The sequence below is a fragment of the Ambystoma mexicanum genome, chromosome 1p (assembly GCF_040938575.1).
Source record: "Ambystoma mexicanum isolate Mex_15411 chromosome 1p, UKY_AmexF1_1, whole genome shotgun sequence".
NCBI classification, from domain to species: Eukaryota; Metazoa; Chordata; class Amphibia; order Caudata; family Ambystomatidae; genus Ambystoma; species Ambystoma mexicanum.
The window spans coordinates 1027369606-1027392249 of NC_090921.1; the positions used below are offsets into that span (position 1 = coordinate 1027369606).

At 43.1% G+C, this 22644-nt stretch overlaps 7 non-coding genes across 7 annotated transcripts; all 7 read right to left on the reverse strand.

Moving 5' to 3' along the window:
* Positions 1 to 825: 825 nt before the first annotated feature.
* Positions 826 to 911, reverse strand: TRNAY-GUA (transfer RNA tyrosine (anticodon GUA)). Its single transcript is given in 2 exon segments — positions 826 to 861; positions 875 to 911. It is a non-coding gene; the product is annotated as a tRNA-Tyr (tRNA).
* Positions 912 to 6421: 5510 nt separating this feature from the next.
* Positions 6422 to 6507, reverse strand: TRNAY-GUA (transfer RNA tyrosine (anticodon GUA)). The gene is given in 2 exon segments: positions 6422 to 6457; positions 6471 to 6507. It is a non-coding gene; the product is annotated as a tRNA-Tyr (tRNA).
* Positions 6508 to 8269: 1762 nt separating this feature from the next.
* On the reverse strand, positions 8270 to 8355 carry TRNAY-GUA (transfer RNA tyrosine (anticodon GUA)). The gene is given in 2 exon segments: positions 8270 to 8305; positions 8319 to 8355. It is a non-coding gene; the product is annotated as a tRNA-Tyr (tRNA).
* A 3700-nt stretch (positions 8356 to 12055) lies between these two features.
* On the reverse strand, positions 12056 to 12141 carry TRNAY-GUA (transfer RNA tyrosine (anticodon GUA)). The gene is given in 2 exon segments: positions 12056 to 12091; positions 12105 to 12141. It is a non-coding gene; the product is annotated as a tRNA-Tyr (tRNA).
* A 559-nt stretch (positions 12142 to 12700) lies between these two features.
* On the reverse strand, positions 12701 to 12786 carry TRNAY-GUA (transfer RNA tyrosine (anticodon GUA)). The gene is given in 2 exon segments: positions 12701 to 12736; positions 12750 to 12786. It is a non-coding gene; the product is annotated as a tRNA-Tyr (tRNA).
* Positions 12787 to 14752: 1966 nt separating this feature from the next.
* On the reverse strand, positions 14753 to 14838 carry TRNAY-GUA (transfer RNA tyrosine (anticodon GUA)). The gene is given in 2 exon segments: positions 14753 to 14788; positions 14802 to 14838. It is a non-coding gene; the product is annotated as a tRNA-Tyr (tRNA).
* A 2451-nt stretch (positions 14839 to 17289) lies between these two features.
* TRNAY-GUA (transfer RNA tyrosine (anticodon GUA)) lies at positions 17290 to 17375 on the reverse strand. Its single transcript is given in 2 exon segments — positions 17290 to 17325; positions 17339 to 17375. It is a non-coding gene; the product is annotated as a tRNA-Tyr (tRNA).
* Between the last annotated feature and the right edge of the window lie 5269 nt (positions 17376 to 22644).

Genomic DNA, 22644 nt, shown 5'->3' on the forward strand with positions numbered 1-22644 from the left:
AGGAGAAAGGCGCCTCGGGCTCAGTGATCTCTGCTCAGAGCACTGACCCCGAGGCGTCTTTCACTCTCTGCGAACCCGCGGGCTCCGTGATCTAATCTACATATTAGATCATGGAGCCCGCGGGTTCGCTGAGGGTCAGTGACCTGGCGAGGGGAACTAAGGGACTGTAGCTTCCTCTGATGGCCCCTCAGATGAGGGGTCATCAGAGAAAGTTACAGAGACTGACGGAAGTGCCAGCCAGTCACAGCGACGCTGTGGCTGTCTGGCACTTCTGTCAGCTTGCCTGACGTTTAACTGGCGGGCGCATCTCTCGTTGCGACTGCGGCCGCGGCGGGATAATGCATCCTGCCATGGCGTGGTGGGGCTGGGGGGCCCCGGCAGGGCCCCGGCTCAGCCTCACTTTTTGGAGACTGCCAGGGCCCGGCCCCGGCAGGCCCCGGCCCACTTAAAGCACTGACTAAGGGGGAAAAGTTGAAAGGCGGCGCCTCACAGGCCATCTCCTCAGAGTATTCAGCCGTGTTGGGCCTTGACAATATTTTAATATCTTGGATGGTGTATAGTGTTCTCTCATTTCCCTTGAGAAATCAAGATTGTCAAGGGGATTCTGCTGTTTTGCCAGTTCATAGCAAGAGATGGGGATCCAAAACACCTGACAGGAAACCAATGAAGATTCGTGTTGGACAGAAAAATAACGTGGCCACAGCCTCAAAGCAAAAGGCATCTATTTTCAGTGATGAAATATAATATAATTATAAATTGTCTGTTATTTTACTTTCCAAGTATTTTACTTTCCAAGTATTCAATAAAATGTGCATTTGGCAAAAGTCCTTCGAGCCGGATTTGAACCAGCGACCTAAGGATGCCTGTTTTACCACTACAGTCCTCCGCTCTACCAACTGAGCTATCGAAGGCTTGGCAAATCAGTCTCTAGCAAGCTCAATACGAGCTTCCACTTCAACCGTCGACATTCAAACATCTCTTGCAATTCGTGCAAAATACTACAAATTTGGCTTGTGAGGTTCCCGAATTGAGTAAAAGCACATCAGTTCACAATTAAAAAAATGACCCCCTCCGCAGTCTCCCGCATGTTACTGACCACCATACAAAGGAGGAAAAGTTGAAAGGTGGCGCCTCACAGGCCATCTCCTCAGAGTATTCATCAGTGTTCGGCCTTGACAATATTTTAATATCTTGGATGGTGTATAGTGTTCTCCCATTTCCCTTGAGAAATCAAGATTGTCAAGGGGATTCTGCTGTTTTGTCATTTCATAGCAAGAGATGGGGATCCAAAATACCTCACAGGAAACCAACGAAGATTGGTGTCGGACAGAAAAATAACGTGGCCACAGCCTCAAAGCAAAAGGCATCTATTTTCAGTGATGAAATATAATATAATTATAAATTGTCTGTTATTTTACTTTCCAAGTATTTTACTTTCCAAGTATTCAATAAAATGTGCATTTGGCAAAAGTCCTTCGAGCCGGATTTGAACCAGTGACCTAAGGATGCCTATTTTAACACTACAGTCCTCCGCTCTACCAACTGAGCTATCGAAGGCTTGGCAAATCGCTCTCTAGCAAACTCAATACGAGCTTCCACTTCAACCGTCGACTTGTAAACATCTCTTGCAATTCGTGCAAAATACTACAAATTTGGCTTGTGACGTTCCCGAATTGAGTAAAAGCACATCAGTTCCCAATTAAAAAAATGACCCCCTCCGCAGTCTCCTGCATGTTACTGACCACCATACTAAGGGCAGTGCTTTAAGTGGGGTAAGAAATTGAGGGGGGCCCTCGTTTGGAGGCGTGGCCTCCATTGTGGGCGTGGCCTAAAAGTGCACAAATCATAGTAAGGTACGCAAACAAATATATAAATGTATTTGAGCATTTATATATTTGTTTGCGTACTACTATGGTTTGTGTATTTTTCAAGCCTTCTTTTATATTCATAGCAATGTTGCATATTTCTATGTTTATAAAAGGTGGCTTGAAAGTGCACACACCATAGTAAGTTACGCACACTTGTGTGCTTACCTTACTATGGTTTGTGTACTATTCAAGCTGCCTTTTATAAACATAGACATTTGTAACATATGTCTATGTTTATAAAAGACGTCTTGAAACGTAGGCATCTTTTATAAAGCGTTGAGGACAGACAAAACCCAAGGTGGCTTTGTCCGTCGACAAAGCTTTATAAAAGTTGCTTTGAATTGTGTACGATTCAAGCCATCTGTTATAAACATAGAAATATTTCTACGTGTATAAAAGATGGCTTAAACGTACACAGTTGAAGGCATCTTTTATAAAGACTTGCCAAAGGAGAAAGGCGCCTCGGGCTCAGTGATCTCTGCTCAGAGCACTGACCCCGAGGCGTCTTTCACTCTCTGCGAACCCGCGGGCTCCGTGATCTAATCTACATATTAGATCATGGAGCCCGCGGGTTCGCTGAGGGTCAGTGACCTGGCGAGGGGAACTAAGGGACTGTAGCTTCCTCTGATGGCCCCTCAGATGAGGGGTCATCAGAGAAAGTTACAGAGACTGACGGAAGTGCCAGCCAGTCACAGCGACGCTGTGGCTGTCTGGCACTTCTGTCAGCTTGCCTGACGTTTAACTGGCGGGCGCATCTCTCGTTGCGACTGCGGCCGCGGCGGGATAATGCATCCTGCCATGGCGTGGTGGGGCTGGGGGGCCCCGGCAGGGCCCCGGCTCAGCCTCACTTTTTGGAGACTGCCAGGGCCCGGCCCCGGCAGGCCCCGGCCCACTTAAAGCACTGACTAAGGGGGAAAAGTTGAAAGGCGGCGCCTCACAGGCCATCTCCTCAGAGTATTCAGCCGTGTTGGGCCTTGACAATATTTTAATATCTTGGATGGTGTATAGTGTTCTCTCATTTCCCTTGAGAAATCAAGATTGTCAAGGGGATTCTGCTGTTTTGCCAGTTCATAGCAAGAGATGGGGATCCAAAACACCTGACAGGAAACCAATGAAGATTCGTGTTGGACAGAAAAATAACGTGGCCACAGCCTCAAAGCAAAAGGCATCTATTTTCAGTGATGAAATATAATATAATTATAAATTGTCTGTTATTTTACTTTCCAAGTATTTTACTTTCCAAGTATTCAATAAAATGTGCATTTGGCAAAAGTCCTTCGAGCCGGATTTGAACCAGCGACGAGCTATCGAAGGCTTGGCAAATCATTCTCTAGCAAACTCAATACAAGCTTCCACTTCAACCGTCGACTTGTAAACATCTCTTGCAATTCGTGCAAAATACTACAAATTTGGCTTGTGAGGTTCCCGAATTGAGTAAAAGCACATCAGTTCACAATTAAAAAAATGACCCCCTCCGCAGTCTCCCGCATGTTACTGACCACCATACTAAGGGGGAAAAGTTGAAAGGCGGCGCCTCACAGGCCATCTCCTCAGAGTATTCAGCCATGTTGGGCCTTGACAATATTTTAATATCTTGGATGGTGTATAGTGTTCTCTCATTTCCCTTGAGAAATCAAGATTGTCAATGGGATTCTGCTGTTTTGCCAGTTCATAGCAAGAGATGGGGCCCCGGCCCACTTAAAGCACTGACTAAGGGGGAAAAGTTGAAAGGCGGCGCCTCACAGGCCATCTCCTCAGAGTATTCAGCCGTGTTGGGCCTTGACAATATTTTAATATCTTGGATGGTGTATACTGTTCTCTCATTTCCCTTGGGAAATCAAGATTGTCAAGGGGATTCTGCTGTTTTGCCAGTTCATAGCAAGAGATGGGGATCCGAAACACCTCACAGGAAACCAATGAAGATTGGTGTTGGACAGAAACATAACGTGGCCACAGCCTCAAAGCAAAAGGCATCTATTTTCAGTGATGAAATATAATATAATTATAAATTGTCTGTTATTTTACTTTCCAAGTATTTTACTTTCCAAGTATTCAATAAAATGTGCATTTGGCAAAAGTCCTTCGAGCCGGATTTGAACCAGTGACCTAAGGATGCCTATTTTAACACTACAGTCCTCCGCTCTACCAACTGAGCTATCGAAGGCTTGGCAAATCGCTCTCTAGCAAACTCAATACGAGCTTCCACTTCAACCGTCGACTTGTAAACATCTCTTGCAATTCGTGCAAAATACTACAAATTTGGCTTGTGACGTTCCCGAATTGAGTAAAAGCACATCAGTTCCCAATTAAAAAAATGACCCCCTCCGCAGTCTCCTGCATGTTACTGACCACCATACTAAGGGCAGTGCTTTAAGTGCGGTAAGAAATTGAGGGGGGCCCTCGTTTGGAGGCGTGGCCTCCATTGTGGGCATGGCCTAAAAGTGCACAAATCATAGTAAGGTACGCAAACAAATATATAAATGTATTTGAGCATTTATATATTTGTTTGCGTACTACTATGGTTTGTGTATTTTTCAAGCCTTCTTTTATATTCATAGCAATGTTGCATATTTCTATGTTTATAAAAGGTGGCTTGAAAGTGCACACACCATAGTAAGTTACGCACACTTGTGTGCTTACCTTACTATGGTTTGTGTACTATTCAAGCTGCCTTTTATAAACATAGACATTTGTAACATATGTCTATGTTTATAAAAGACGTCTTGAAACGTAGGCATCTTTTATAAAGCGTTGAGGACGGACAAAACCCAAGGTGGCTTTGTCCGTCGACAAAGCTTTATAAAAGTTGCTTTGAATTGTGTACGATTCAAGCCATCTGTTATAAACATAGAAATATTTCTACGTGTATAAAAGATGGCTTAAACGTACACAGTTGAAGGCATCTTTTATAAAGACTTGCCAAAGGAGAAAGGCGCCTCGGGCTCAGTGATCTCTGCTCAGAGCACTGACCCCGAGGCGTCTTTCACTCTCTGCGAACCCGCGGGCTCCGTGATCTAATCTACATATTAGATCATGGAGCCCGCGGGTTCGCTGAGGGTCAGTGACCTGGCGAGGGGAACTAAGGGACTGTAGCTTCCTCTGATGGCCCCTCAGATGAGGGGTCATCAGAGAAAGTTACAGAGACTGACGGAAGTGCCAGCCAGTCACAGCGACGCTGTGGCTGTCTGGCACTTCTGTCAGCTTGCCTGACGTTTAACTGGCGGGCGCATCTCTCGTTGCGACTGCGGCCGCGGCGGGATAATGCATCCTGCCATGGCGTGGTGGGGCTGGGGGGCCCCGGCAGGGCCCCGGCTCAGCCTCACTTTTTGGAGACTGCCAGGGCCCGGCCCCGGCAGGCCCCGGCCCACTTAAAGCACTGACTAAGGGGGAAAAGTTGAAAGGCGGCGCCTCACAGGCCATCTCCTCAGAGTATTCAGCCGTGTTGGGCCTTGACAATATTTTAATATCTTGGATGGTGTATAGTGTTCTCTCATTTCCCTTGAGAAATCAAGATTGTCAAGGGGATTCTGCTGTTTTGCCAGTTCATAGCAAGAGATGGGGATCCAAAACACCTGACAGGAAACCAATGAAGATTCGTGTTGGACAGAAAAATAACGTGGCCACAGCCTCAAAGCAAAAGGCATCTATTTTCAGTGATGAAATATAATATAATTATAAATTGTCTGTTATTTTACTTTCCAAGTATTTTACTTTCCAAGTATTCAATAAAATGTGCATTTGGCAAAAGTCCTTTGAGCCGGATTTGAACCAGCGACGAGCTATCGAAGGCTTGGCAAATCATTCTCTAGCAAACTCAATACAAGCTTCCACTTCAACCGTCGACTTGTAAACATCTCTTGCAATTCGTGCAAAATACTACAAATTTGGCTTGTGAGGTTCCCGAATTGAGTAAAAGCACATCAGTTCACAATTAAAAAAATGACCCCCTCCGCAGTCTCCCGCATGTTACTGACCACCATACTAAGGGGGAAAAGTTGAAAGGCGGCGCCTCACAGGCCATCTCCTCAGAGTATTCAGCCATGTTGGGCCTTGACAATATTTTAATATCTTGGATGGTGTATAGTGTTCTCTCATTTCCCTTGAGAAATCAAGATTGTCAATGGGATTCTGCTGTTTTGCCAGTTCATAGCAAGAGATGGGGCCCCGGCCCACTTAAAGCACTGACTAAGGGGGAAAAGTTGAAAGGCGGCGCCTCACAGGCCATCTCCTCAGAGTATTCAGCCGTGTTGGGCCTTGACAATATTTTAATATCTTGGATGGTGTATACTGTTCTCTCATTTCCCTTGGGAAATCAAGATTGTCAAGGGGATTCTGCTGTTTTGCCAGTTCATAGCAAGAGATGGGGATCCGAAACACCTCACAGGAAACCAATGAAGATTGGTGTTGGACAGAAACATAACGTGGCCACAGCCTCAAAGCAAAAGGCATCTATTTTCAGTGATGAAATATAATATAATTATAAATTGTCTGTTATTTTATTTTCCAAGTATTTTACTTTCCAAGTATTCAATAAAATTTGCATTTGGCAAAAGTCCTTCGAGCCGGATTTGAACCAGCGACCTAAGGATGCCTGTTTTACCACTACAGTCCTCCGCTCTACCAACTGAGCTATCGAAGGCTTGGCAAATCATTCTCTAGCAAACTCAATACGAGCTTCCACTTCAACCGTCGACTTGTAAACATCTCTTGCAATTCGTGCAAAATACTACAAATTTGGCTTGTGAGGTTCCCGAATTAAGTAAAAGCACATCAGTTCCCAATTAAAAAAATGCCCCCCTCCGCAGTCACCCGCATGTTAATGACCACCATACTAAGGGGGAAAAGTTGAAAGGCGTCGCCTCACAGGCCATCTCCTCAGAGTATTCAGCCGTGTTGGGCCTTGACAATATTTTAATATCTTGGATGGTGTATAGTGTTCTCTCATTTCCCTTGAGAAATCAAGATTGTCAAGGGGATTCTGCTGTTTTGCCAGTTCATAGCAAGAGATGGGGATCCAAAACACCTGACAGGAAACCAATGAAGATTCGTGTTGGACAGAAAAATAACGTGGCCACAGCCTCAAAGCAAAAGGCATCTATTTTCAGTGATGAAATATAATATAATTATAAATTGTCTGTTATTTTACTTTCCAAGTATTTTACTTTCCAAGTATTCAATAAAATGTGCATTTGGCAAAAGTCCTTTGAGCCGGATTTGAACCAGCGACGAGCTATCGAAGGCTTGGCAAATCATTCTCTAGCAAACTCAATACAAGCTTCCACTTCAACCGTCGACTTGTAAACATCTCTTGCAATTCGTGCAAAATACTACAAATTTGGCTTGTGAGGTTCCCGAATTGAGTAAAAGCACATCAGTTCCCAATTAAAAAAATGACCCCCTCCGCAGTCACCCGCATGTTACTGACCACCATACTAAGGGGGAAAAGTTGAAAGGCGGCGCCTCACAGGCCATTTCCTCAGAGTATTCAGCCATGTTGGGCCTTGACAATATTTTAATATCTTGGATGGTGTATAGTGTTCTCTCATTTCCCTTGAGAAATCAAGATTGTCAAGGGGATTCTGCTGTTTTGCCAGTTCATAGCAAGAGATGGGGATCCAAAACACCTGACAGGAAACCAATGAAGATTGATGTTGGACAGAAGAATAATGTGGCCACAGCCTCAAAGCAAAAGGCATCTATTTTCAGTGATGAAATATAATCTAATTATAAATTGTCTGTTATGTTATTTTCCAAGTATTTTACTTTCCAAGTATTCAATAAAATGTGCATTTGGCAAAAGTCCTTTGAGCCGGATTTGAACCAGCGACGAGCTATCGAAGGCTTGGCAAATCATTCTCTAGCAAACTCAATACAAGCTTCCACTTCAACCGTCGACTTGTAAACATCTTTTGCAATTCGTGCAAAATACTACAAATTTGGCTTGTGAGGTTCCCGAATTGAGTAAAAGCACATCAGTTCACAATTAAAAAAATGACCCCCTCCGCTGTCTCCCGCATGTTACTGACCACCATACTAAGGGGGAAAAGTTGAAAGGCGGCGCCTCACAGGCCATCTCCTCAGAGTATTCAGCCATGTTGGGCCTTGACAATATTTTAATATCTTGGATGGTGTATAGTGTTCTCCCATTTCCCTTGAGAAATCAAGATTGTCAAGGGGATTCTGCTGTTTTGTCAGTTCATAGCAAGAGATGGGGATCCAAAATACCTCACAGGAAACCAACGAAGATTGGTGTCGGACAGAAAAATAACGTGGCCACAGCCTCAAAGCAAAAGGCATCTATTTTCAGTGATGAAATATAATATAATTATAAATTGTCTGTTATTTTACTTTCCAAGTATTTTACTTTCCAAGTATTCAATAAAATTTGCATTTGGCAAAAGTCCTTCGAGCCGGATTTGAACCAGCGACCTAAGGATGGCTGTTTTACCACTACAGTCCTCCGCTCTACCAACTGAGCTATCGAAGGCTTGGCAAATCGCTTTCTAGCAAACTCAATACGAGCTTCCACTTCAACCGTCGACTTGTAAACATCTCTTGCAATTCGTGCAAAATACTACAAATTTGGCTTGTGAGGTTCCCGAATTGAGTAAAAGCACATCAGTTCCCAATTAAAAAAATGACCCCCTCCGCAGTCTCCCGCATGTTAATGACCACCATACTAAGGGGGAAAAGTTGAAAGGCGGCGCCTCACAGGCCATCTCCTCAGAGTATTCAGCCATGTTGGGCCTTGACAATATTTTAATATCTTGGATGGTGTACAGTGTTCTCTCATTTCCCTTGAAAAATCAAGATTGTCAAGGGGATTCTGCTGTTTTGCCAGTTCATAGCAAGAGATGGGGATCCAAAACACCTCACAGGAAACCAATGAAGATTCGTGTTGGACAGAAAAATAACTTGGCCACAGCCTCAAAGCAAAAGGCATCTATTTTCAGTGATGAAATATAATATAATTATAAATTGTCTGTTATTTTACTTTCCAAGTATTTTACTTTCCAAGTATTCAATAAAATTTGCATTTGGAAAAAGTCCTTCGAGACGGATTTGAACCAGCGACCTAAGGATGCCTGTTTTACCACTACAGTCCTCCGCTCTACCAACTGAGCTATCGAAGGCTTGGCAAATCAGTCTCTAGCAAGCTCAATACGAGCTTCCACTTCAACCGTCGACATTCAAACATCTCTTGCAATTCGTGCAAAATACTACAAATTTGGCTTGTGAGGTTCCCGAATTGAGTAAAAGCACATCCGTTCCCAATTAAAAAAATGACCCCCTCCGCAGTCTCCCGCATGTTAATGACCACCATACTAAGGGGGAAAAGTTGAAAGGCGGCGCCTCACAGGCCATCTCCTCAGAGTATTCAGCCGTGTTGGGCCTTGACAATATTTTAATATCTTGGATGGTGTATAGTGTTCTCTCATTTCCCTTGAGAAATCAAGATTGTCAAGGGGATTCTGCTGTTTTGCCAGTTCATAGCAAGAGATGGGGATCCAAAACACCTGACAGGAAACCAATGACGATTCGTGTTGGACAGAAAAATAACGTGGCCACAGCCTCAAAGCAAAAGGCATCTATTTTCAGTGATGAAATATAATATAATTATAAATTGTCTGTTATTTTACTTTCCAAGTATTTTACTTTCCAAGTATTCAATAAAATGTGCATTTGGCAAAAGTCCTTTGAGCCGGATTTGAACCAGCGACGAGCTATCGAAGGCTTGGCAAATCATTCTCTAGCAAACTCAATACAAGCTTCCACTTCAACCGTCGACTTGTAAGCATCTCTTGCAATTCGTGCAAAATACTACAAATTTGGCTTGTGAGGTTCCCGAATTGAGTAAAAGCACATCAGTTCACAATTAAAAAAATGACCCCCTCCGCATCTCCCGCATGTTACTGACCACCATACTAAGGGGGAAAAGTTGAAAGGCGGCGCCTCACAGGCCATCTCCTCAGAGTATTCAGCCGTGTTGGGCCTTGACAATATTTTAATATCTTGGATGGTGTATAGTGTTCTCTCATTTCCCTTGAGAAATCAAGATTGTCAAGGGGATTCTGCTGTTTTGCCAGTTCATAGCAAGAGATGGGGATCCAAAACACCTCACATGAAACCAATGAAGATTTGTGTTGGACAGAAACATAACGTGGCCACAGCCTCAAAGCAACAGGCATCTATTTTCAGTGATGAAATATAATATAATTATAAATTGTCTGTTATTTTACTTTCCAAGTATTTTACTTTCCAAGTATTCAATAAAATTTGCATTTGGCAAAAGTCCTTCGAGCCCGATTTGAACCAGCGACCTAAGGATGCCTGTTGTACCACTACAGTCCTCCGCTCTACCAACCGAGCTATCGAAGGCTTGGCAAATCATTCTCTAGCAAACTCAATACGAGCTTCCACTTCAACCGTCGACTTGTAAACATCTCTTGCAATTCGTGCAAAATACTACAAATTTGGCTTGTGAGGTTCCCGAATTGAGTAAAAGCACATCAGTTCCCAATTAAAAAAATGACCCCCTCCGCAGTCTCCCGCATGTTAATGACCACCATACTAAGAGGGAAAAGTTGAAAGGCGGCGCCTCACAGGCCATCTCCTCAGAGTATTCAGCCGTGTTGGGCCTTGACAATATTTTAATATCTTGGATGGTGTACAGTGTTCTCTCATTTCCCTTGAAAAATCAAGATTGTCAAGGGGATTCTGCTGTTTTGCCAGTTCATAGCAAGAGATGGGGATCCAAAACACCTCACAGGAAACCAATGAAGATTCGTGTTGGACAGAAAAATAACGTGGCCACAGCCTCAAAGCAAAAGGCATCTATTTTCAGTGATGAAATATAATATAATTATAAATTGTCTGTTATTTTACTTTCCAAGTATTTTACTTTCCAAGTATTCAATAAAATGTGCATTTGGCAAAAGTCCTTTGAGCCGGATTTGAACCAGCGACGAGCTATCGAAGGCTTGGCAAATCATTCTCTAGCAAACTCAATACAAGCTTCCACTTCAACCGTCGACTTGTAAACATCTTTTGCAATTCGTGCAAAATACTACAAATTTGGCTTGTGAGGTTCCCGAATTGAGTAAAAGCACATCAGTTCACAATTAAAAAAATGACCCCCTCCGCTGTCTCCCGCATGTTACTGACCACCATACTAAGGGGGAAAAAGTTGAAAGGCGGCGCCTCACAGGCCATCTCCTCAGAGTATTCAGCCATGTTGGGCCTTGACAATATTTTAATATCTTGGATGGTGTATAGTGTTCTCTCATTTCCCTTGAGAAATCAAGATTGTCAATGGGATTCTGCTGTTTTGCCAGTTCATAGCAAGAGATGGGGATCCAAAACACCTCACAGTAAACCAAAGAAGATTGATGTTGGACAGAAAAATAATGTGGCCACAGCCTCAAAGCAAAAGTTATCTATTTTCAGTGATGAAATATAATCTAATTATAAATTGTCTGTTATGTTATTTTCCAAGTATTTTACTTTCCAAGTATTCAATAAAATTTGCATTTGGCAAAAGTCCTTCGAGCCGGATTTGAACCAGCGACCTAAGGATGCCTGTTTTACCACTACAGTCCTCCCCTCTACCAACTGAGCTATCGAAGGCTTGGCAAACCGTTCTCTAGCAAGCTGAATTCGAGCTTCCACTTCAACCGTCGACATGCAAACATCTCTTGCAATTCGTGCAAAATACTACAAATTTGGCTTGTGAGTTTCCCGAATTGAGTAAAAGCACATCAGTTCCCAATTAAAAAAATGACCGCCTCCGCAGTCTCCCGCATGTTACTGACCACCATACTAAGGAGGAAAAGTTGAAAGGCTGCGCCTCACAGGCCATCTCCTCAGAGTATTCATCAGTGTTCGGCCTCGACAATATTTTAATATCTTGGATGGTGTATGGTGTTCTCCCATTTCCCTTGAGAAATCAAGATTGTCAAGGGGATTCTGCTGTTTTGTCAGTTCATAGCAAGAGATGGGGATCCAAAACACCTCACATGAAACCAATGAAGATTCGTGTTGGACAGAAACATAACGTGGCCACAGCCTCAAAGCAACAGGCATCTATTTTCAGTGATGAAATATAATATAATTATAAATTGTCTGTTATTTTACTTTCCAAGTATTTTACTTTCCAAGTATTCAATAAAATGTGCATTTGGCAAAAGTCCTTCAAGCCGGATTTGAACCAGCGACCTAAGGATGCCTGTTTTACCACTACAGTCCTCCGCTCTACCAACTGAGCTATCGAAGGCTTGGCAAATCGCTTTCTAGCAAACTCAATACGAGCTTCCACTTCAACCGTCGACTTGTAAACATCTCTTGCAATTCGTGCAAAATACTACAAATTTGGCTTGTGACGTTCCCGAATTGAGTAAAAGCTCACCAGTTCCCAATTAAAAAATGACCCCCTCCGCAGTCTCCTGCATGTTACTGACCACCATACTAAGGGGGAAAAGTTGAAAGGCGGCGCCTCACAGGCCATCTCCTCAGAGTATTCAGCCGTGTTGGGCCTTGACAATATTTTAATATCTTGGATGGTGTATACTGTTCTCTCATTTCCCTTGAGAAATCAAGATTGTCAAGGGGATTCTGCTGTTTTGCCAGTTCATAGCAAGAGATGGGGATCCGAAACACCTCACAGGAAACCAATGAAGATTGGTGTTGGACAGAAACATAACGTGGCCACAGCCTCAAAGCAAAAGGCATCTATTTTCAGTGATGAAATATAATATAATTATAAATTGTCTGTTATTTTATTTTCCAAGTATTTTACTTTCCAAGTATTCAATAAAATTTGCATTTGGCAAAAGTCCTTCGAGCCGGATTTGAACCAGCGACCTAAGGATGCCTGTTTTACCACTACAGTCCTCCGCTCTACCAACTGAGCTATCAAAGGCTTGGCAAATCATTCTCTAGCAAACTCAATACGAGCTTCCAGTTCAACCGTCGACTTGTAAACATCTCTTGCAATTCGTGCAAAATACTACAAATTTGGCTTGTGAGGTTCCCGAATTGAGTAAAAGCACATCAGTTCCCAATTAAAAAAATGACCCCCTCCGCAGTCTCCCGCATGTTAATGACCACCATACTAAGGGGGAAAAGTTGAAAGGCGGCGCCTCACAGGCCATCTCCTCAGAGTATTCAGCCGTGTTGGGCCTTGACAATATTTTAATATCTTGGATGGTGTACAGTGTTCTCTCATTTCCCTTGAAAAATCAAGATTGTCAAGGGGATTCTGCTGTTTTGCCAGTTCATAGCAAGAGATGGGGATCCAAAACACCTCACAGGAAACCAATGAAGATTCGTGTTGGACAGAAAAATAACGTGGCCACAGCCTCAAAGCAAAAGGCATCTATTTTCAGTGATGAAATATAATATAATTATAAATTGTCTGTTATTTTACTTTCCAAGTATTTTACTTTCCAAGTATTCAATAAAATGTGCATTTGGCAAAAGTCCTTCGAGCCGGATTTGAACCAGCGACCTAAGGATGCCTATTTTAACACTACAGTCCTCCGTTCTACCAACTGAGCTATCGAAGGCTTGGCAAATCGCTCTCTAGCAAACTCAATACGAGCTTCCACTTCAACCGTCGACTTGTAAACATCTCTTGCAATTCGTGCAAAATACTACAAATTTGGCTTGTGACGTTCCCGAATTGAGTAAAAGCACATCAGTTCCCAATTAAAAAAATGACCCCCTCCGCAGTCTCCTGCATGTTACTGACCACCATACTAAGGGCAGTGCTTTAAGTGGGGTAAGAAATTGAGGGGGGCCCTCGTTTGGAGGCGTGGCCTCCATTGTGGGCGTGGCCTAAAAGTGAACAAATCATAGTAAGGTACGCAAACAAATATATAAATGTATTTGAGCATTTATATATTTGTTTGCGTACTACTATGGTTTGTGTATTTTTCAAGCCTTCTTTTATATTCATAGCAATGTTACATATTTCTATGTTTATAAAAGGTGGCTTGAAAGTGCACACACCATAGTAAGTTACGCACACTTGTGTGCTTACCTTACTATGGTTTGTGTACTATTCAAGCTGCCTTTTATAAACATAGACATTTGTAACATATGTCTATGTTTATAAAAGACGTCTTGAAACGTAGGCATCTTTTATAAAGCGTTGAGGACGGACAAAACCCAAGGTGGCTTTGTCCGTCGACAAAGCTTTATAAAAGTTGCTTTGAATTGTGTACGATTCAAGCCATCTGTTATAAACATAGAAATATTTCTACGTGTATAAAAGATGGCTTAAACGTACACAGTTGAAGGCATCTTTTATAAAGACTTGCCAAAGGAGAAAGGCGCCTCGGGCTCAGTGATCTCTGCTCAGAGCACTGACCCCGAGGCGTCTTTCACTCTCTGCGAACCCGCGGGCTCCGTGATCTAATCTACATATTAGATCATGGAGCCCGCGGGTTCGCTGAGGGTCAGTGACCTGGCGAGGGGAACTAAGGGACTGTAGCTTCCTCTGATGGCCCCTCAGATGAGGGGTCATCAGAGAAAGTTACAGAGACTGACGGAAGTGCCAGCCAGTCACAGCGACGCTGTGGCTGTCTGGCACTTCTGTCAGCTTGCCTGACGTTTAACTGGCGGGCGCATCTCTCGTTGCGACTGCGGCCGCGGCGGGATAATGCATCCTGCCATGGCGTGGTGGGGCTGGGGGGCCCCGGCAGGGCCCCGGCTCAGCCTCACTTTTTGGAGACTGCCGGGGCCCGGCCCCGGCAGGCCCCGGCCCACTTAAAGCACTGACTAAGGGGGAAAAGTTGAAAGGCGGCGCCTCACAGGCCATCTCCTCAGAGTATTCAGCCGTGTTGGGCCTTGACAATATTTTAATATCTTGGACTTGGCAAAAGTCCTTCGAGCCGGATTTGAACCAGCGACCTAAGGATGCCTGTTTTACCACTACAGTCCTCCGCTCTACCAACTGAGCTATCGAAGGCTTGGTAAATTGCTTTCTAGCAAACTCAATACGAGCTTCCACTTCAACCGTCGACTTGTAAACATCTCTTGCAATTCGTGCAAAATACTACAAATTTGGCTTGTGACGTTCCCGAATTGAGTAAAAGCACAACAGTTCCCAATTAAAAAATGACCCCCTCCGCAGTCTCCTGCATGTTACTGACCACCATACTAAGGGGGAAAAGTTGAAAGGCGGCGCCTCACAGGCCATCTCCTCAGAGTATTCAGCCGTGTTGGGCCTTGACAATATTTTAATATCTTGGATGGTGTATAGTGTTCTCTCATTTCCCTTGAGAAATCAAGGTTGTCAAGGGGATTCTGCTGTTTTGCCAGTTCATAGCAAGAGATGGGGATCCAAAACACCTGACAGGAAACCAATGAAGATTCGTGTTGGACAGAAAAATAACGTGGCCACAGCCTCAAAGCAAAAGGCATCTATTTTCAGTGATGAAATATAATATAATTATAAAGTGTCTGTTATTTTACTTTCCAAGTATTTTACTTTCCAAGTATTCAATAAAATGTGCATTTGGCAAAAGTCCTTTGAGCCGGATTTGAACCAGCGACGAGCTATCGAAGGCTTGGCAAATCATTCTCTAGCAAACTCAATACAAGCTTCCACTTCAACCGTCGACTTGTAAACATCTCTTGCAATTCGTGCAAAATACTACAAATTTGGCTTGTGAGGTTCCCGAATTGAGTAAAAGCACATCAGTTCACAATTAAAAAAATGACCCCCTCCGCAGTCTCCCGCATGTTACTGACCACCATACTAATGGGGAAAAGTTGAAAGGCGGCGCCTCACAGGCCATCTCCTCAGAGTATTCAGCCATGTTGGGCCTTGACAATATTTTAATATCTTGGATGGTGTATAGTGTTCTCTCATTTCCCTTGAGAAATCAAGATTGTCAATGGGATTCTGCTGTTTTGCCAGTTCATAGCAAGAGATGGGGATCCAAAACACCTCACAGTAAACCAAAGAAGATTGATGTTGGACAGAAAAATAATGTGGCCACAGCCTCAAAGCAAAAGGCATCTATTTTCAGTGATGAAATATAATCTAATTATAAATTGTCTGTTATGTTATTTTCCAAGTATTTTACTTTCCAAGTATTCAATAAAATTTGCATTTGGCAAAAGTCCTTCAAGCCGGATTTGAACCAGCAACCTAAGGATGCCTGTTTTACCACTACAGTCCTCCCCTCTACCAACTGAGCTATCGAAGGCTTGGCAAACCATTCTCTAGCAAGCTCAATTCGAGCTTCCACTTCAACCGTCGACATGCAAACATCTCTTGCAATTCGTGCAAAATACTACAAATTTGGCTTGTGAGGTTCCCGAATTGAGTAAAAGCACATCAGTTCCCAATTAAAAAAATGACCGCCTCCGCAGTCTCCCGCATGTTACTGACCACCATACTAAGGAGGAAAAGTTGAAAGGCTGCGCCTCACAGGCCATCTCCTCAGAGTATTCATCAGTGTTCGGCCTTGACAATATTTTAATATCTTGGATGGTGTATACTGTTCTCTCATTTCCCTTGAGAAATCAAGATTGTCAAGGGGATTCTGCTGTTTTGTCAGTTCATAGCAAGAGATGGGGATCCAAAACACCTCACATGAAACCAATGAAGATTCGTGTTGGACAGAAACATAACGTGGCCACAGCCTCAAAGCAAAAGGCATCTATTTTCAGTGATGAAATATAATATAATTATAAATTGTCTGTTATTTTATTTTCCAAGTATTTTACTTTCCAAGTATTCAATAAAATTTGCATTTGGCAAAAGTCTTCGAGCCGGATTTGAACCAGCGACCTAAGGATGCCTGTTTTACCACTACAGTCCTCCGCTCTACCAACTGAGCTATCAAAGGCTTGGCAAATCATTCTCTAGCAAACTCAATACGAGCTTCCAGTTCAACCGTCGACTTGTAAACATCTCTTGCAATTCGTGCAAAATACTACAAATTTGCCTTGTGAGGTTCCCGAATTGAGTAAAAGCACATCAGTTCCCAATTAAAAAAATGACCCCCTCCGCAGTCTCCCGCATGTTAATGACCACCATACTAAGGGGGAAAAGTTGAAAGGCGGCGCCTCACAGGCCATCTCCTCAGAGTATTCAGCCGTGTTGGGCCTTGACAATATTTTAATATCTTGGATGGTGTACAGTGTTCTCTCATTTCCCTTGAAAAATCAAGATTGTCAAGGGGATTCTGCTGTTTTGCCAGTTCATAGCAAGAGATGGGGATCCAAAACACCTCACAGGAAACCAATGAAGATTCGTGTTGGACAGAAAAATAACGTGGCCACAGCCTCAAAGCAAAAGGCATCTATTTTCAGTGATGAAATATAATATAATTATAAATTGTCTGTTATTTTACTTTCCAAGTATTTTACTTTCCAAGTATTCAATAAAATGTGCATTTGGCAAAAGTCCTTCGAGCCGGATTTGAACCAGCGATCTAAGGATCCCTATTTTAACACTACAGTCCTCCGCTCTACCAACTGAGCTATCGAAGGTTGGGCAAATCGCTCTCTAGCAAACTCAATACGAGCTTCCACTTCAACCGTCGACTTGTAAACATCTCTTGCAATTCGTGCAAAATACTACAAATTTGGCTTGTGACGTTCCCGAATTGAGTAAAAGCACATCAGTTCCCAATTAAAAAAATGACCCCCTCCGCAGTCTCCTGCATGTTACTGACCACCATACTAAGGGCAGTGCTTTAAGTGGGGTAAGAAATTGAGGGGGGCCCTCGTTTGGAGGCGTGGCCTCCATTGTGGGCGTGGCCTAAAAGTGCACAAATCATAGTAAGGTACGCAAACAAATATATAAATGTATTTGAGCATTTATATATTTGTTTGCGTACTACTATGGTTTGTGTATTTTTCAAGCCTTCTTTTATATTCATAGCAATGTTACATATTTCTATGTTTATAAAAGGTGGCTTGAAAGTGCACACACCATAGTAAGTTACGCACACTTGTGTGCTTACCTTACTATGGTTTGTGTACTATTCAAGCTGCCTTTTATAAACATAGACATTTGTAACATATGTCTATGTTTATAAAAGACGTCTTGAAACGTAGGCATCTTTTATAAAGCGTTGAGGACGGACAAAACCCAAGGTGGCTTTGTCCGTCGACAAAGCTTTATAAAAGTTGCTTTGAATTGTGTACGATTCAAGCCATCTGTTATAAACATAGAAATATTTCTACGTGTATAAAAGATGGCTTAAACGTACACAGTTGAAGGCATCTTTTATAAAGACTTGCCAAAGGAGAAAGGCGCCTCGGGCTCAGTGATCTCTGCTCAGAGCACTGACCCCGAGGCGTCTTTCACTCTCTGCGAACCCGCGGGCTCCGTGATCTAATCTACATATTAGATCATGGAGCCCGCGGGTTCGCTGAGGGTCAGTGACCTGGCGAGGGGAACTAAGGGACTGTAGCTTCCTCTGATGGCCCCTCAGATGAGGGGTCATCAGAGAAAGTTACAGAGACTGACGGAAGTGCCAGCCAGTCACAGCGACGCTGTGGCTGTCTGGCACTTCTGTCAGCTTGCCTGACGTTTAACTGGCGTGCGCATCTCTCGTTGCGACTGCGGCCGCGGCGGGATAATGCATCCTACCATGGCGTGGTGGGGCTGGGGTGCCCCGGCAGGGCCCCGGCTCAGCCTCACTTTTTGGAGACTGCCGGGGCCCGGCCCCGGCAGGCCCCGGCCCACTTAAAGCACTGACTAAGGGGGAAAAGTTGAAAGGCGGCGCCTCACAGGCCATCTCCTCAGAGTATTCAGCCGTGTTGGGCCTTGACAATATTTTAATATCTTGGATGGTGTATACTGTTCTCTCATTTCCCTTGGGAAATCAAGATTGTCAAGGGGATTCTGCTGTTTTGCCAGTTCATAGCAAGAGATGGGGATCCGAAACACCTCAGAGGAAACCAATGAAGATTGGTGTTGGACAGAAACATAACGTGGCCACAGCCTCAAAGCAAAAGGCATCTATTTTCAGTGATGAAATATAATATAATTATAAATTGTCTGTTATTTTATTTTCCAAGTATTTTACTTTCCAAGTATTCAATAAAATTTGCATTTGGCAAAAGTCCGTCGAGCCGGATTTGAACCAGCGACCTAAGGATGCCTGTTTTACCACTACAGTCCTCCGCTCTACCAACTGAGCTATCAAAGGCTTGGCAAATCATTCTCTAGCAAACTCAATACGAGCTTCCAGTTCAACCGTCGACTTGCAAACATCTCTTGCAATTCATGCAAAATACTACAAATTTGGCTTGTGAGGTTCCCGAATTGAGTAAAAGCACATCAGTTCCCAATTAAAAAAATGACCCCCTCCGCAGTCTCCCGCATGTTAATGACCACCATACTAAGGGGGAAAAGTTGAAAGGCGGCGCCTCACAGGCCATCTCCTCAGAGTATTCAGCCATGTTGGGCCTTGACAATATTTTAATATCTTGGATGGTGTACAGTGTTCTCTCATTTCCCTTGAAAAATCAAGATTGTCAAGGGGATTCTGCTGTTTTGCCAGTTCATAGCAAGAGATGGGGATCCAAAACACCTCACAGGAAACCAATGAAGATTCGTGTTGGACAGAAAAATAACGTGGCCACAGCCTCAAAGCAAAAGGCATCTATTTTCAGTGATGAAATATAATATAATTATAAATTGTCTGTTATTTTACTTTCCAAGTATTTTACTTTCCAAGTATTCAATAAAATTTGCATTTGGAAAAAGTCCTTCGAGACGGATTTGAACCAGCGACCTAAGGATGCCTGTTTTACCACTACAGTCCTCCGCTCTACCAACTGAGCTATCGAAGGCTTGGCAAATCAGTCTCTAGCAAGCTCAATACGAGCTTCCACTTCAACCGTCGACATTCAAACATCTCTTGCAATTCGTGCAAAATACTACAAATTTGGCTTGTGAGGTTCCCGAATTGAGTAAAAGCACATCCGTTCCCAATTAAAAAAATTACCCCCTCCGCAGTCTCCCACATGTTAATGACCACCATACTAAGGGGGAAAAGTTGAAAGGCGGCGCCTCACAGGCCATCTCCTCAGAGTATTCAGCCGTGTTGGGCCTTGACAATATTTTATTATCTTGGATGGTGTATAGTGTTCTCTCATTTCCCTTGAGAAATCAAGATTGTCAAGGGGATTCTGCTGTTTTGCCAGTTCATAGCAAGAGATGGGGATCCAAAACACCTGACAGGAAACCAATGACGATTCGTGTTGGACAGAAAAATAACGTGGCCACAGCCTCAAAGCAAAAGGCATCTATTTTCAGTGATGAAATATAATATAATTATAAATTGTCTGTTATTTTACTTTCCAAGTATTTTACTTTCCAAGTATTCAATAAAATGTGCATTTGGCAAAAGTCCTTTGAGCCGGATTTGAACCAGCGACGAGCTATCGAAGGCTTGGCAAATCATTCTCTAGCAAACTCAATACAAGCTTCCACTTCAACCGTCGACTTGTAAACATCTCTTGCAATTCGTGCAAAATACTACAAATTTGGCTTGTGAGGTTCCCGAATTGAGTAAAAGCACATCAGTTCACAATTAAAAAAATGACCCCCTCCGCATCTCCCGCATGTTACTGACCACCATACTAAGGGGGAAAAGTTGAAAGGCGGCGCCTCACAGGCCATCTCCTCAGAGTATTCAGCCGTGTTGGGCCTTGACAATATTTTAATATCTTGGATGGTGTATAGTGTTCTCTCATTTCCCTTGAGAAATCAAGATTGTCAAGGGGATTCTGCTGTTTTGCCAGTTCATAGCAAGAGATGGGGATCCAAAACACCTCACATGAAACCAATGAAGATTTGTGTTGGACAGAAACATAACGTGGACACAGCCTCAAAGCAACAGGCATCTATTTTCAGTGATGAAATATAATATAATTATAAATTGTCTGTTATTTTACTTTCCAAGTATTTTACTTTCCAAGTATTCAATAAAATTTGCATTTGGCAAAAGTCCTTCGAGCCGGATTTGAACCAGCGACCTAAGGATGCCTGTTGTACCACTACAGTCCTCCGCTCTACCAACCGAGCTATCGAAGGCTTGGCAAATCATTCTCTAGCAAACTCAATACGAGCTTCCACTTCAACCGTCGACTTGTAAACATCTCTTGCAATTCGTGCAAAATACTACAAATTTGGCTTGTGAGGTTCCCGAATTGAGTAAACGCACATCAGTTCCCAATTAAAAAAATGACCCCCTCCGCAGTCTCCCGCATGTTAATGACCACCATACTAAGGGGGAAAAGTTGAAAGGCGGCGCCTCACAGGCCATCTCCTCAGAGTATTCAGCCGTGTTGGGCCTTGACAATATTTTAATATCTTGGATGGTGTACAGTGTTCTCTCATTTCCCTTGAAAAATCAAGATTGTCAAGGGGATTCTGCTGTTTTGCCAGTTCATAGCAAGAGATGGGGATCCAAAACACCTCACAGGAAACCAATGAAGATTCGTGTTGGACAGAAAAATAACGTGGCCACAGCCTCAAAGCAAAAGGCATCTATTTTCAGTGATGAAATATAATATAATTATAAATTGTCTGTTATTTTATTTTCCAAGCATTTTACTTTCCAAGTATTCAATAAAATTTGCATTTGGCAAAAGTCCTACAATCTGGATTTGAACCAGCGACCTAAGGATGCCTGTTGTACCACTACAGTCCTCCGCTCTACCAACTGAGCTATCGAAGGCTTGACAAATCAACTCTAGCAAACTCAATACGAGCTTCCACTTCAACCGTCGACTTGTAAACATCTCTTGCAATTCGTGCAAAATACTACAAATTTGGCTTGTGAGGTTTCCGAATTGAGTAAAAGCACATCAGTTCCCAATTAAAAAAATGACCCCCTCCGCAGTCTCCCGCATGTTACTGACCACCATACTAAGGGGGAAAAGTTGAAAGGCGGCACCTCACAGGCCATCTCCTCGGAGTATTCAGCCGCGTTGGGCCTTGACAATATTTTAATATCTTGGATGGTGTATAGTGTTCTCTCATTTTCCTTGAGAAATCAAGATTGTCAAGGGGATTATGCTGTTTTGCCAGTTCATAGCAAGAGATGGGGATCAAAAAAACACCTCACAGGAAACCAAAGAAGATTGGTGTTGGACAGAAAAATAATGTGGCCACAGCCTCAAAGCAAAAGGCATCTATTTTCAGTGATGAAATATAATATAATTATAAATCGTCTGTTATGTTATTTTCCAAGTATTTTACTTTCCAAGTATTCAATAAAATTTGCATTTGGCAAAAGTCCTTCGAGCCGGATTTGAACCAGCGACCTAAGGATGCCTGTTTTACCACTACAGTCCTCCCCTCTACCAACTGAGCTATCGAAGGCTTGGCAAACCGTTCTCTAGCAAGCTCAATTCGAGCTTCCACTTCAACCGTCGACATGCAAACATCTCTTGCAATTCGTGCAAAATACTACAAATTTGGCTTGTGAGGTTCCCGAATTGAGTAAAAGCACATCAGTTCCCAATTAAAAAAATGACCGCCTCCGCAGTCTCCCGCATGTTACTGACCACCATACTAAGGAGGAAAAGTTGAAAGGCTGCGCCTCACAGGCCATCTCCTCAGAGTATTCATCAGTGTTCGGCCTTGACAATATTTTAATATCTTGGATGGTGTATGGTGTTCTCCCATTTCCCTTGAGAAATCAAGATTGTCAAGGGGATTCTGCTGTTTTGTCAGTTCATAGCAAGAGATGGAGATCCAAAACACCTCACAGGAAACCAACCAAGATTGGTGTCG